The sequence below is a fragment of the Mauremys mutica genome, chromosome 1, assembly GCF_020497125.1.
Source record: "Mauremys mutica isolate MM-2020 ecotype Southern chromosome 1, ASM2049712v1, whole genome shotgun sequence".
NCBI lineage: Eukaryota > Metazoa > Chordata > Testudines > Geoemydidae > Mauremys > Mauremys mutica.
Genome location: NC_059072.1, coordinates 182,765,904 through 182,779,272, shown reverse-complemented (window position 1 = coordinate 182,779,272; position 13,369 = coordinate 182,765,904). Strand labels below are relative to the sequence as shown.

The window sequence follows — 13,369 nt, the reverse complement described above, 5'->3', positions numbered from 1 at the left end:
TAATTTGTGTGAACTACTTTACATTCTGGACCTTTAAAACCTTCCCTAAAGAGACAGAGATGTAGGATTTAAGCAAGGCATTAGCAGGAAAGTAATAGGAGCTCCTGAAAGAGTAATGCTGCAATTGGGTGGCTATGGAAACAGTACTGAAGAGGTTCTAGGCCTCGGAGGATGCCTCGAAACATGTGATTTTCCAACCAAGAGGTAGATATCTATGAAGTAGGAAAACCACACCCTTTCCTCTACTACTTGAAATTGCAGGAGCTCGGTGGCCTGAAAGTCAACATTTTCCAGCTTTTGTATCTTACACATGCATTTATTTACTTACATGTGCATTTTGCTTGCAATTAAGTAATTTACTCCCACATCTTTCCAGGATTCTGGCTGGGACCCATCTTGACAATGGTTGTGGGAGGGAGGTTAAGACCTTTCAATGGAGTAAAAGAGTGATAATTCATATGTATAACTTTTTCAAGACTGACCAGGTTGGCATCCAGTCCAAGACTATACTGTGGTTATATCCTGATCTATAGTGGTGTCCTTCTTAGGCCCTCAGGAGCTATCTGCCTAGCAACCATAGCCCTGTTCCTGTACAGCGATACAGGTTATTGAGCGGGTTCCATTTCATCACCATATTAAAAAGTGGGGGGGTAATAGAAACACTGACTGGGCTCTCAGTTGGTTACCAGGGATTAGGTTGAGCTCCTAAAATTAAATAGGATTGCAGCTCCCAGATTCTTGCCACCTGTCTGTGTTGCTGCTGCTGCTGCGGGTGTGCCATAGTGCCTTCAAGGCCATTAGGGCATGAAAGAGTAGCAAAGTGAGTAAATGGAAATGGTTTAATATTAGTTGAGGCTAACAAAGGATAGGTGATTAGGTATGGGAGGATCATTTTAAGGGTGTCCACACTTCTTCAGAGGCATAGTGCAATTCTGTGAAACAGGCCAGATAATTTGAAAACAGACATTTAGCTGAGGATGGAACAGACTATGGTGACACAGGAATTTCCAGATTGGATTAGTGGTTGAACAGCAGAACCACTACCAGATGCTTCAGAGGAAGGAAAAAGAAGTTCTATAGCACACAGTGATAGAGTAGCCTGGCCAAAAGAAAATTTCCTCACCACCGCTGCAGTTGTTGGTTGACTTGTATACCCTGAAGCAGGCCCTGTGAAAAACAGATATTTAATCCTAATCAATGTAACTCTGGATGTTCTCATTATCCATATAAATCTCCTCTTTTTAATCCCAATAAATTTGTCTTGTGACAATTCATGTTGTTCACATTAGCTAAGATCAGTGTGCGTGTGTGTGTGGGGGGGAAGTATTCTAGTTTCAAATGTGTTGCCTTCCTGTTTCACTGAGTGTCTTCACTGGTTGTTTTTGTATTACAAGAAAAGGCAAATGAAGCACCTCACTTACTTTTCCCATACCATTCTTTGTCTGTCTGGTTTTTTTTTGTTTTGTTTTTTTTTTAAATAACCCCTTTAGTTAGAGAGGAGGTGAAAGATGGCCAACTTTTTTTAATCTCTTCACACAAAAGTCTTTGTATGCATCTAATAATATTTATGTCTTTTTTAAACATGAGTTGACCAAAAATGAATATGGTATGGCCTCAATCTGGGATACTATTGTTTTATAATAGTATGTAATATACTATGTTGTATGACAAAAACTGGAATTGAAAATAATCATAAAAAAATTATAATCAGACTAACCTACTAGTCTTTTTTTTTGTTTGTTTGGCCACATTGTACATTGAGCAGAGGTTTCAATGAGCTGTCCACAATAATGTCCAGTCTGAGTGATTACAGAACCAAACAACATATGAACAATTCAAATTATCCCCTCCATAGTTCTTTACTTTGAGTTTGTCATTAATGAGCTTCTTCTCCAATATAATGTACTGGGGCTTTCAAAAGACATCCAGTGGCATAATTTTCCTTTACCACAGCCACACAGGTTTGTTCTTAACCCCTCACATTACATATCCTGTACAAATGTCTGGAGGAAAAGGCATTAGTCAACTAACTGCTAGATATTTTGAGAATCCAACTTATTTTCAAGTAACATATAGTTATTTGAACTGCACAGATTTTTGGTTTCCAAAAAAATCAGTTGAGAATGCAAAAGTATTACAAAAATCAACTCTAAAGTGCTAAACACAATATTCAAACTAATTTTAAATCTAGTAAAATGTCTTATTTAAATCAAATTATGTAATGAAAAATGCTCAAAGAAACTTAAACTAGACTCATACTTAAAATTCACATTAACCCAATTCTTTGGCACTTAGCTAGTTCTACTGTCTGATACATTTAGATAAAAACCACAGTTAACCATCAAACCACATTCCATGCATTTGGAATCATTACAGCTTTTTGTATTTCAATACCATGGAGATTCCAAAAGTCATTGTGCTTTGACCAAATTTCATATATATAAAAAAGACTAATTGAATGCACTTGGTTAATATGATTGTAGAAATTTCTTCTGAAGAGCTCATCTCATTTCAGTCCCCAACTCTGCTGCTTTCATCTGAAATAGCTATTGGAATAATACTTATTTAAGGGAGTTGATAGGCTCCTTAGTTAATAATTATATACCTTTACATCTAGAATCCTCAACAGGTAAATAAATTGCTTTTCAAAATATTTTATATGTAGAATGAATTTGTTTCTCACATACTACTCTCAACATGCAAATGTACATAGGATGTGCTAATGCACAACAATTTACGTTTCTGATCTTTACACAGCTTTATAAAACTTGAAATGAATGATTTATATTTGAAGGAGTAAGAGAGCAAACTATTAATCTAATTCATTTTTGGTCTAAGCTTTTATTCTAGGACAATTTAACTTTTAACATTATTATGCAAAGATATAAAAGACCTCTTAGCTCTAGCGAAAAGGGCACATTTATTGAAGAAGAGAAGACACATAATTTAGTTAACTTTGCAGATACCAGAAGAGTCTCCTAAGAAGGGCAATTATCTTAACAAGTAATCAGAAAGTGTAAGTCTGGCCTCTCGCACTAAATGATTTTCCTCAGTAGGGCTCTCTCTCAACAAGGAGCATTTTCTAAAATTTTCCTAACACTGTTGTACTTGATTTAGCCACACCATTGTTAACAGCACTATAAGCCCTACTGTTGCCTGAACCAGCTGCTGCTGTCATTTTAAACACCATGATGGAACTGTGCACTGAGCTGGAGCTTAATACCATGTTGATTGGACAAGCAAGTACACCTAGCAGCATTAAAAATAACAAGCATCCAGAGCCCAGTTTACACAACAACTCACAATGCTCCTAATGCTAGAGGAGCTGAACCCACGTTAATAAATGTTGTGAACTCTTTATGACCAAAAAAATCTTCAAAGACCCACATGTCCCAATCTTAGGGAGAAAAAAAAAATCTAAGTGCAGTGACACAAATATCCCAGTACCTATGAAATGTGGAGAGCTGGCTGGTTGATGCTCAATCCTGACAAGAACATAGTACTATTTGTCTGTTGGAGGAAGCAACAAGAATAAATTGATAAGGATTATTTCAGCACTTCAAATGAAGCATTTCTGTTATTTGTCACACAGGCGAACAGCTGAGTGGTTTTATTAAACCAAGGGTAACTGAGGATAAAGGTAGTCACAGTCATTTTACATGTGCTCTGAGCAAAGAGAGTATGACTGTTTCCTCAGGAGGAAAAAACTGATTACAGAGAATCACAACTATCACTTAGAGACTTGATTACTTCCATATAAAGTGCATTACAGTAAACTTTGGACCCCTTTCTGAAGCTGGAGTAGAAGACAGTCACCCCCTTTATTAAGTGGCATTTCACAGAGGCAATGCTCCATATTCTGCTCGGAGCACCAGAGGAACAAGATCAAGGAGCTGGATGTTATAAACAGATATAGGGTCAGCACAGCAGTCCTCACCCATTTACCAGCAAGTGAAATATTGCACAAAGAAAAGTCTGTTTCCTAGAGAAGACTTTTTTTGTCTTTTCTACTAAAGTTTCTGCTTATCAAGTCCATTAGGGATTTCCCTCATCTGGGATGTGGAAGACTTGGACACAGACTCTTCAGTATTCGGAGAAATAGTAGGCTACATTCAGGAGTATCTTCTGGTTTATAAACGCTACAAGTAAGTGTTTACTAGAACCTTGTGTACTTGATAGGACCACCTAACAAACCAAACAAGACCCTTTTACATTTGGATGGGTTTTTAGCTTATAGCGAGATCATTCCCTGGGCCTCACTCTCACACTCATGCCCATCATTAATACGGCCCATTGGGGCACTTTGATGCTAGATTGCCCTTTTAAAACATATCACCTTGTAGTTGTTTTTTTAAAAGAAAGTAACCACATACAACACAAAAATATTTTTTTCTAATATAAGATTTTAAAAAGCAACAATGTAAACACTTAATTAAACAGAGAACGCATATTCTTTCCTATGTACACAATGATCAGACCTAGAATTACTGTTCTATATTTTTAAAATTATTATTTATGTAGACTTGTTCACTCTAGAAAAATATTACACAAACAAAATTTCTCAGCTTTTCCCCAATAACTGACGTAAACAAACTTTCACCATTTATTTCCACAACAGAATTTCCTCCCCTTTTCACCAAAGCACACATTCCTCACTGATGAAAGCATACCTACCACATTTTAAACTGAAAATATGAGTATATGTGGCTGGCTAATTTTGAGCATGAGAAGTATTTTGCCTAAGGTAAACATTCCTAGAAAATAAAGGCCAAACAAATATGCCTAATACATACCCAGAGTATTCATTGTCAAATAGAATATTGCAGCTGTTCCATTAGGCTTTCAGTTAATGTTACATGTGACATCATTAACATTCTTTGTATGGCAATTCTACTGCTACCACAGCAGTTTGATCTGGGATGAAAATTGTTGTGTTAAAGTGCACTACTGTGCAGAATGAGATTGTATATTACAAAATAATTAAAGCAACTGCCTCTTCCAGAGTGGGGGGGAAAAAAAAACTTTACAAACAAACAAGGGAAGACAATCTCTATCCCAAAGAATGAAAAGTGAAGTGGCTAGCACATATATTACAGCAACAGAGAAATACATTTTTTTAAAAGGCAATTTAGTGTGAAATTATTTACAAATGAACTAAGTTCGTCCCATCCACAACACACACATCAGGCATAACATTTTACATCTTTTACAGTAAGGTAACTAATAATAATTTTAATGTAATTAAAAAAACATGTGCTTGAGTAGCTCCAAAGGAATTAATATATTTAATACTCTCAACATTCCTCTATCCCAGCCTTTTTTTTTTTTAAGTTTGATCAAGAACTGCATAAAGGGGAATATTATGAGTTATCACTCCATTTAAAGTGTCAGCCATTCAAACAAACACACAGTTACCAAATATCACAAAAACAATAAGGCTTATGTACTAACCACAGTAGAAAGAAAAGAGGGGAGCAGCAGTATTAGATGAATCCCTATTTAAATAATATTGAACTGATCTCCAACAAAGTCTAAAAGCTAAGTGCATGGATTCTTTACCAGTAAAGGAAGCATTTACAAAATATTTTGTATTACCAGATCCTCAATGTCACAGAAGAAATATACATTCAATTTGTACCTTTGGATAAAGTGATAGAATTGATCAAAGGAACTGCTAAAAAGCTGCTGCTAGTATACTACACAGAAAATCCCTAGTGAATCAGTTTAAAATCTCTAGTGCTAGGCTGATGATAAAAATAGTTTCAAAAGAGGTTTACTGTATAAAAGCTGGAGGCTCTGGAAGACCCAAAAGGTATTTTCTATTCTCCGGAGTAAATTAAAGATTGGTTCCTAACCCCACAGATCTTCTCAAAAGTACCTTTCAAGGGACTGTCAAGGTTGAAATGGCAAAAATACAATTCTTCCCTCATTAAACAACAATTAAATACACCATTGTATGTTCTTGGAACTAACAGTATTTACCCTCTAAGAATCCATGCTGTAACAGAACCCAAAGTAAATGTGGACAGTCCATCAACCCAGCATTTTCTTCCATTCTTATTAGCACTCAAATGCTTGTCATTCTGCTCTGTCTTTGGGAGCGGAACTAAAATACATAGATGATATTTCTGTTTGAATGCCTTGAACTAATACAATATCTAGGTTTCAACAATTAGGTTAACTTTTTAAATATGTTAAACTATTTTTTACCCTAAAAATTAGTAATCAGAAAAACACTCAATAAAATATTGTACCATTTCCAAGACTATAAGAGTTCTAAGTCAAAGTCAAGCTTTCTAACCCTTTGACACTGTACTATTTATGTGAATTAATAGAGGAAACAGATCTTTACTCACTAACAATATGGAGGGGCTTTCAGGGCTTGGATAGCTACTAAGACTGCGACCTTTTCTGAGAGCTCTCACAAGCTGGCTGAAACACTATTTAGATAAGATGCAAGAGTTTAACTGGATAGAAGAATGTCAAGAGTATATGAAAGGGTGAGAAATTAAGAGCCAGACTTTCAAAATGCACTCACTACACCACGGCAGATAAACAGTTAAATTAAACGCTAGATAAAAATCAATCAAGTCACAGACTCCAGAACAAGAGGCCCAGATTTCAAGATGCACCGCTGAGGAAGTGTAGTTCAATAAATGCAGACCAAGGCATGAGGCAAAGGCATTGTGCTTCCAAATTTTGGGTTGATTTCAGGCCAGCACAATGCAGCAACAGCATAAATTAGAACAATTCCAGGTGGTTTCCTACAACCACCCTAAGGTCTCTGAAACCCAGAATAGCTGGAGATTAAGGCATTTTAGCCACACCCCTCCCATCCTAGCCCCATGTTAGGGACTATAAACATTGTTACCAACTCATGCACCATTTACTTCAAGTAACATGATTATGACCCATGCAACAGGAAGTCTAGTGACATGAAAAATTTCAACCCTCACGTGATGTTTGCGAGTCATACGTAGATAGATAAGACACCACCTCTAGAAGAAGGTTCATCAAACTGTAATCCAAGACACCATGAATTCTAGTTACAGCTCTTCCAATTACTGCTGTTAATGTGTGTCTTTCATAACTTTTATGAACAAAGGTCTTATATCTTAGGAGGCAGCAGTCACTCAATTTTATTTCACAGCTAAAATAACCAAGAGCATGTACAGATCATGTCGGGCAAAGATGGGACCCAGTTCTCAAATATAAACAGGGCCAAATCTCATCAACTTCAGCACAAAATCTTTCAGAAAATATAAAATTAGGAACTTGTGTAACCCATAGTAACTGTGGTTCTGTGTCACTAGCAGCAAGACCAACAAGATTCATGTTGCTGCTACTGCTTCCAGACAGAGAGATCTGGCCCTTCAACTCCAGAGGTAGAGACTTGTGCTTTCATATCCAGAGGATCCAGTGTTACTTCTTTCCAGATGATCCACAAAGGAGTGCTGCTACGCTACCTGTAAGAGCTAGTCCACAATCTATTCCCACATCCAGGAAGAGAAACCAAGAATCGTAAAGCCCAGCGGTTCATTTGCATCTCAAATACTTGTGTACCCACTGTCAATATGTGTGTTGATCCAGGAGGTAACAGCAAGCTTTCCCATTTCTCCTATATAGTAGAACACATCTGTGTAGTGGTGCTGGAGTTTGTGGGTTTAAACCTTGCAGATGACTCAGATGGGCAGTAAAAAAATATATACATATAGAATCACAGAAATGCAGGGCTGGAGGGGACCTCAAGAAGTCATCAAGACCAGCCCTCTATACTGAAGCAGGACAAGTATACCTCCTAGACCATCTCTGATAGGTGTTTGTCTAAACCCTGGCTTATAGGTCAGGATTTCTAAACTTTTTTTTTTTCCCTCCCTTTTCTCATCTCCTCTGGACTCTCCTCTGCTCTCCTCTGGACTCTTTACAATTTATCCAGATCTTTCCTAGAGCATGGTGCCCAGAACTGGACACATTACTCCACTTTTATCATCTGTATTTTGTTAATGGGAGTGGTCCCTTTATAAATAAGGTGTGGCAGATAGCATGTTTGAGACAGACCACATGAGAGATTTTTTGCTGGAAGATCCTGCCTGCTTAAGTTCCAAAACATGATAATTTGATTCATAAGCTTTTCTTTCTAGAAAGAAAGCTGTGTTCTCAAGGGGGGACTGAATACCTCGGAGCATTGCTAATAAATTAGATATAGCTTGTCACCTGTAAGGTATCCAGTATGAATCCTGCCACGCTCAGGAGGCAGTAAAAGTTGTCCCCACATAACATCTGTGAGAAAGGTTGTTTAGTCCCAGTTCCAATTTCCAAGTATCAAACTCACTACTATGTTTGCACTAGATTATACATTTTTTAGAGCAGGGTCCATCTTCTCCTACATATTTGTACAATGGGACCCCAATCTCAGTTGCCTCCTCTCCAGCAAGAATTCCCAGAGTAGGGGCCAAAATCAGGTAACTATAAATTTACAAGATGGATACACTGTTACTCGCTTTCGGACTGGACAGGGGGAATACTAGTATCAAAAGAGATCAAACCCCTAATTTTTAACACTTTTTTTTTTTGAGCCAATCGCATAATTTTTGGCATGTGACATGATTTAAAATTTCTGGGGGTGGCAATACTGTATAAGGGAAATTATATAAGATCATTAGGCAAATGAAGCAATTCATCAGTACCAAAATAATTATCAGCTGAGGGAATCTAGATTGGATCTGGAATCTCTCATGGATTGGTAACTGGTTAAAAGATAAAAAACAAAGGGTAGATATAAATGGTCAGTTTTCAGAATGGAGAGAGGTAAACAGTGGTGTCCTCTAGGGATCTGTTCTGGGACCAGTCCTATTCAACATATTCATAAATGATATGGAAAACGGGGTAAACAGTGCTGTGGCAAAATTTGCAGATGATACAAAATTACTAAATATAGTTAAGACTCAGGCAGACTGCAAAAAGCTACAAAAGGATCTCTCAAAACTGGGTCAATGGGCAACAAAATGCCAGATGACATTTAATATTGATAAATGCAAAGTGATGCACATTGGGAAGCATAATCCCAACTATACACCTAAAATGATGGGGTCTAAATTAGTTGTTACCACCCAAGAAAGATCTTAAGAGTCATTACGATAGTTCTCTGAAAACATCTACTCGATGTGCAGCGGCAATCAAAAAAAGCGAACAGAAAATATCATGTTGCCTCTCTATAAATCCATGGTACGACCACATCTTGAATACTGTGTACAGATGTGTTCACCTCATCTCTGAAAAGATACATTGTAATTGGAAAAGGTCCAGAAAAGGGCAACAAAAATTATTAGGGGTATGGAATGGCTTCCGTATGAGGAGAGATTAATAAGATTGGGACTTTTCAGCTTGAAAAAGAGACAGCTAAGGAGAGATATGATTGAGGTCTATAAAATCATGACTGGTGTACAAAAAGTAGATAAGGAAGTACTGATTACTACTTCTCATAACATGAGAACTAAGGATCACCAAATGAAATTAATAGGCAGTAGGTTTAACACAAATAAAAGGAAGTATTTCTTCACACAGTGCACAGTCAACCTGTGGAATTCCTTTCCAGAGGTTATTGTGAAGGCCAAGAGCATAACAGGGTTAAAAAAAGAACTAAAATTCATGGAGGGATAGGTCCATGAATGGCTATTAGCCAGGATGGGAAGGAATGGTGTCCCTAGAGTCTGTTTGCCAGAAGCTGGGAATGAGCGACAGGAGATGGACCACTTGATGATTCCCTGTTCTGTTCATTCCCTCTGGGGCACCTGGCACTGGCCACTGTTGGAAGACAGGATACTGGGCTAGATGGACTTTTGGTTTCACCTAGTAGGACCATTCTTATGTTAATCTGGCAGCCTACAAGAGTTGGAATATGATCACAAATTGGGCTCAGAATCTTAGAAAGCTTTCCCTGGATGATGTGAAAATGGACACTGCAGATCTAACAAAAGCCACAAATGAAATAGGTCAGAAGACAAAGCATCTCCAGGTCATAGTACAATAAAAAACAAAGTTAAATCAGGCTAAGAACATCTCTGAGATACTGATATGGAGATGGACTATATTAATAAAATACTAATCCAGTTGAACCTGGAAATAAGACGAACCCAGTATTAGTGGTACCTTATCAAGGTAGGGGTGTCTGTCTCTAACTCTCATGGTTGTGTTTTATATGTCTATGTGTATTAGCCATATAATTTTCAAGCCATTGGGGTGCACTTGGTCAAATTTTAAAGGTTTTCTCCACAACCATCTGAACTAGAAACTTTTGTCTTTTTAATTTTTATTTATTTATTTTTAAAGATGAAAGCTGAAATTCTCATGTAATCACAGGCCTCCAGGAGGTGATACTTTAAGTGGGGGGAACCAAATATTGTAAGACTTTCAATAAAATAGTAATTGGCAACATTGGGACCCTAAAAATATAATCTATCACAACCACTTACCAGAGAGGAAATCTGCAGCTAAGTATAATTGGAACATGGTGTCTTCTACTCTACATGGTTCCCAAGACAGGGCAGCTGGTAGCTGCTTGCAAATAGGAGTCCCTTACACTAGAAGGCTTCTCTGTATTGATCTTTCTAATTCTCAACCTCATGAAATTGCTCTCTTTAAAGCGGTCAGGTGGTCATAATTGTTATTGGTTTTTGTAAGAGACTTTGGGTATATCTACAATGCACACTAAATCCTGGCCGAGATTCATATTTGAGACAGACTCCCCTTCTGCCCACACACAAATTAGTCTGACTCAGGTCAGCAAGTACTCAGGACACAGGTCCTAAGACCCCGCTAGGAGCGTGGGTCACAGTCCAGGATGATATGAAGACGAGGTCATGAGCAGCCAGCTTAATAGCTAGAGCTAGGGTGGGACGTCAGGAATTGGAGTCGATTGTCAATCCGAGGTCAGGAACCAGTTGTAGAAAAAGAAGACCAAGTCAGAAACTGGGTATCAGAGCCAGCAAACAAATGCCAGGGTCAGAAACCAGGAATCAGAAGCAGAGGACAAGGCTGAGTCAGAAACCAGGCATCAGAACCAGGAAGGAAAGCCAACATCGGAAGCCATGGATCAAGAGCAGCACAAGAAAGCAAGGTCTATAGCAGCAGCTACATGGGGTTCTGCTTAGTTGCACAGAAAAACTTCCTGTATCCTCCCTAGGTTTAAGTAGGCTGTCCAGACAATCAGGAATGTCCTGTCAATTGGCCCCTCCCTGGGTGGCACATCTGTGATGTACATGTGGACCCCTCAGGCTCATGACTGGTTAAGTGTTTCTGCTGCTGCCGCCACCAGAGCTGTTAGGTGATGATGCAGAGGTGGCTGCCACTCAGGGAATCTACAAACCCAGAGTCTAGACCCGCTGTTCCTTACAGCCCTGCTATAACTTGCGTCCAAGCCCTGTCATTCTGCAATGTGAACGCCAGTTAAGCGACAGATCCAAATCAGGTAGTCTGTGTAGTGAAGTACAGACATATTAGCACAACTATGAGACCCAGGTCCAACAACTGTAAACTTATGGTTACAATGCAAAGTGGACATTCAAGCACTGGCTTGGAAACATCAAGTCCACAAGCACAGGTCCCACAAACTGGGTTTCAGCGTGCTATGTATACATATCCTTTTGTAATGAAGGTATCACTGCAGGAAATGTGTATCCTGAAAAGCATAAGGTGGCCTGTGCTGACACAATATATGAACTGGGACTGATACTGCTACATATTTTCTGGCATTTTCAACTTCAATAGCTAAAGACAAGACACAATGGCTAATGTTTGTTAGCAGTTACAGTATTAAGGATTTCCTTAGAACACTAACTTAGACACTGAAAATATTTTGTACTTCTATTAATAGTCTTGCCAAAATAAAGCCCTGGTCTACACTACGAGTTTAGGTTGAATTTAGCAGCATTACATCGATTTAACCCTGCACTCGTCCACACGACAAAGCTGTTTTGTTTTGTTTTTTTTTACTTAAAGGGCTCTTAAAATCGATTTCTGTACTCCTCCTCAGGGGAGGGGATTAGCGCTGAAATCAACCTTGCTGGGTCAAATTTGGGGTAGTGTGCTCGCAATTCAATGGTATTGGCCTCCGGAAGCTATCCCAGAGTGCTCCATTGTGACCATTCTGGACAGCGCTCTCAACTCAGATGCTCTGGTCAGGTAGACAGGAAAAGGCCCACAAACTTTTTAATCTTGTTTCCTGTTTGGCCAGCGTGGAAATCTGCAGGTGAGTGCAGATCTCATCAGCAGAGGTGACCATGACGGAGTCCCAGAATTGCAAAAGAGCTCCAGCATGGACCAAACGGGAGGTACGGGATCTGATCGCTGTATGGGGAGACGAATCCGTGCTATCAGAACTCCGTTCCAAAAGACAAAATGCCCAAACATTTGAAAAAATCTCCAAGAGCATGAAGGACAGAGGCTATATCAGGGACCTGCAGCAGTGCCACGTGAAACTTAAGGAGCTAAGGCAAGCCTACCAAAAAACCAGAGAGGCAAACGGCCGCTCCGGGTCAGAGCCCCAGACATGCCACTTCTATGATGAGCTGCATGCCATTCTAGGAAGTGCAGCAACCACTACCCCAACCCTGTGCTTTGACTCCATCAATGGAGTAGCACACAACAGGGATGCAGGTTTTGGGGATGAGGAAGATGAGGAGGAGGTTGAAGATAGCTCACAGCAAGCAAGCGGAGAAACCGTTTTCCCCGACAGCCAGGAACTGTTTGTCACCCTGGACCTGGAGCCAACACCCCCCGGAACCCACCCAAGGCTGCCTCCTGGACCCGCCAGGCAGAGAAGGGACCTCTAGTGAGTGTACCTTTTAAAAATATTATACATGGTTTAAAAGCAAGCAAGTTTAATGATTAATTTGCCCCGGCATTCATGGCCAGTACAGCTCCTGGAAAAGTCTTAACTTGTCTGGGGATGGAGCAGAAATCCTCCAGGGACTTCTCCATAAAGCTCTCCTGGATGTACTCCCAAAGCCTTTGCAAAAGGTTTCTGAGAAGGGCAGCCTTATTCTGTCCTCCATGGTAGGACACTTTACCACGCCAGGCCAGTAGCACGTAGTCTGGAATCACTGTATAACACAGTGTATGGTCCCGGTGTTTGCTGGCATTCAAACATCCATTCTTTATCTCTCTGTGTTATCCTCAGGAGAGTGATGTCATTCATGGTCACCTGGTTGAAATAGGTTGATTTTATCAAGGCAACATTCAGAGGTGCCCGTTCCTGCTGGGCTGTTTGCCTGTGGCTGAACAGAAATGTTCCCTGCTATTAGCCACGCGGTGGGGGGAGGGGTGAAGCAATCATCCCAGAGAATTGTGTGTGTGTGGCGGGGGGGGGAGT

The 13,369-nt window shown here is 39.5% G+C and overlaps 1 protein-coding gene across 3 annotated transcripts in view; it reads right to left on the bottom strand.

The window, feature by feature from the left end:
- Positions 1-13,369, bottom strand: part of GBE1 (1,4-alpha-glucan branching enzyme 1) — a 277,500-nt gene that overhangs the window by 143,235 nt on the left and 120,896 nt on the right. The window lies entirely within an intron of this gene.